The following is a 2,781-nucleotide window of genomic DNA, read 5'->3' as shown; positions in this document are numbered from 1 at the left end:
CACCTGATCTGCTGCCCCCCCTGCAGTAGGCATTTAAAATGGGTAAAATCTTACAACCCACGTTTTTACAGAGATTTTCCCATTTCTACATTTAAAAGTACTCAAAGTATGTTTTTCTTTTTCTAAAATCTCACTTTAGTGGTAACCAAATATTTACGGCAACCTGATTGGTCAAATTTTCTGCATCATATTCAACCAACTGACATATGCTGTGGTGTTACGGAAACACAATACATACACAATTAATTGCATTTGAATAGTTTCCTGACAATCATCTTACACCTTAACTGGTTAAGGCACATTTCTGACTTGACATTAGCCAGTTTGGGTCAGATTACTTTAGAATGACGTAATCATACAATTATTTTACTCATTTTTTAATGCAAATGAAATGGATTTTCAGCGTTCAGATTTAAACTAAAGCTGTTTCCTACAGTGTGTGCGATGAATCTGCAGGGAATACTGTCTTTGGTGTAAGTTTTCATCCAAGGCCACACGAAGGACTGTTATTGTAACACAAAAGGACAAATGTTATCTTATTTTCAGTGTAAATAAAAAAATCTCAATCATCCAGAAATCATTATAGAAAACAAGCAACAAACATTTACCTTTTAAAAACTTTCATCCTGAGCAGGTGGCTAACTTTGATATACAGAAAAAAACACATTTGGCATTTAGGATGGTTTCACATCTTGAGTTCACATTTTAAAATATAAAGATATAATCAAAATGTAAACCTAAAACCTAAAGTAACTTAATCTTACTTCTTACTTTCACAAATGCAATGTAAAAAGTATCAGTTAGTACTCAGCCCTGCAAATTAGTTACTAGTTGTGAACAACTTGGGAAGGAATTACACACAAAATGAGCGTTTGGACAATTACCTGGAGCAGATTTAGAACTGAGCCATAAGTGAATATTAAAAACGAAATCAATAACCACATTCATGTTGAGCTACACTCACTTTCTGGCATCCAACAACACTCCAGCCCAGTTGCTGCATTCTGGGTGTCGTTATGGAGTCACATTTTATGACCTTGTGATTAGTGTTTTTATGGCAGTAGGGAGGTCTGCAGATGGTCTATGTAAACTTGTCAGACTGAGGGGCTCTTGTGGGGAGGTGAAGGAGAGAATTAGAGCTCTGTTACAGCTGAAGGGGGATAAACAGAGATGGAGTGCCCTCTTCTGGAGCCTTTTACATTTTACACTGTACAGTAACTGACAGACAGGAGTGATTTTACTTTGTGACAGACTGAAACCATCAAATTAGTCAAGTGTAAATAGAAAGAACATGACATGAATTATTTACATCTCCACAGTTTGTGCCAAGATCTTCTAAATTCAGTGATTGTGTGTGTGTGTGTGTGTGTGTGTGTGTGTGTGTGTGTGTGTGTGTGTGTGTGTGTGTGTGTGTGTGTGTGGGTTTGTGTAATTTTTTTGAAGGTAAGATAATACCCACTGGAGTTCATTAATATTTAAAAGAATTGAAATATTTATAAATGTGAGATTAATTACATTTTAAGATTCACAAATTAGGTTAAAATGTAAAAATATTAATAATTACTAATAAATGTAATGGGATTTTAAGTTTTTATCAATTATGAAAAAAGGTCTTTGTAATTCCCTGAAGACAAACCTGAAATAAGACAGGAGACCATGTGCAAAATAATTTTTATACACAAAAACATGATGTCGTCTTATATCATATCATCTTTTTGGTTTTGCTTCAGACATGAAAATCTAAAAATAAATTGTTGATAAATAGATTTTTTCCTCCTATATAAAGTTCTCTATAGAATCTTGGATTAACCACATTTTTACATGTGAAGTTGGGGGTTATTCTTTTAAAATACTTTAGTGAGTAAATAAACAGTGCGATGCATATATTAACATTTTTTCTGAATTCCCAAACATCATTTAAGATAATGCCTCGTAGGATATTTTGTGTTTAGATTTGCTTTATATTAATAAACACTTAAAATGGTCCTTGCGTTAATAACCCTTTCTAACAATTTTAGAAGGCAAAAAGTTTGACCCAGAGTGGCGTCGGTCTGGATTAGGATTATGTTTATGCAACATTATAGATAAATTTGCTCATTACTGAAATTGTGTTTGCTTCAGATGCTTCCTCCTATTGAAACTTAAGTCACACAGTGTGTGTGTTCCCAGATGTGATGATAGGTTTAAACAATGGCCCCAGACCAGCAGAGCCCCCGCTGTCTTGGCAACACAGATGACCCCTTACATCCTGCACACCAAGCTGGCATTAACGGGCCATGTGTTACACGTTTTACACATTCTTTAACTTTCAGGATCCAGTTTCACCTTCTTGAGTCTCTGGGGTGCACATGTACCAAGAGACTGTAGAAGGAGGGTGGCAAAACAAAGAGGTCTAGCATAGAGGATGGATGTTACAAAATACCACTGCAATAGGTTGTGTGATAGTTTTTAAAGGAGATTGGTGCAGCTTTTATCTGTTTGCATTTTATTCATTTTACATATGTGCATGATTATTTGTACATTATTTGTACCAGTATCAAAGACCATGTGATGATGACCAGAGAGCAGTGATGATGGATAAAATGTCATTATGAAAAATATAAAATGTTTAATATTATACAGTGTTTTTAATTAAAGTTTTGAACATGTTTCCCCTACCAAGGTGGTTATGCTTTGATGTATCTGTTTGTTAGCAGCAATACTCACACATGTAGAGGCGGATTTATTTGAGAGCAGTACCTGGGGACGATCTGTATCTGGGTCTGGGAAGTTTGTTTTTTC

This window comes from Rhamphochromis longiceps, linkage group LG2 (genome assembly GCF_057381845.1).
Source record: "Rhamphochromis longiceps isolate RC_006_pf linkage group LG2, R_longiceps_female_GT1.1, whole genome shotgun sequence".
Taxonomy (NCBI): domain Eukaryota; kingdom Metazoa; phylum Chordata; class Actinopteri; order Cichliformes; family Cichlidae; genus Rhamphochromis; species Rhamphochromis longiceps.
The sequence above is the reverse complement of the archived record's forward strand: the minus strand, read 5'-3'. Positions refer to the sequence as shown.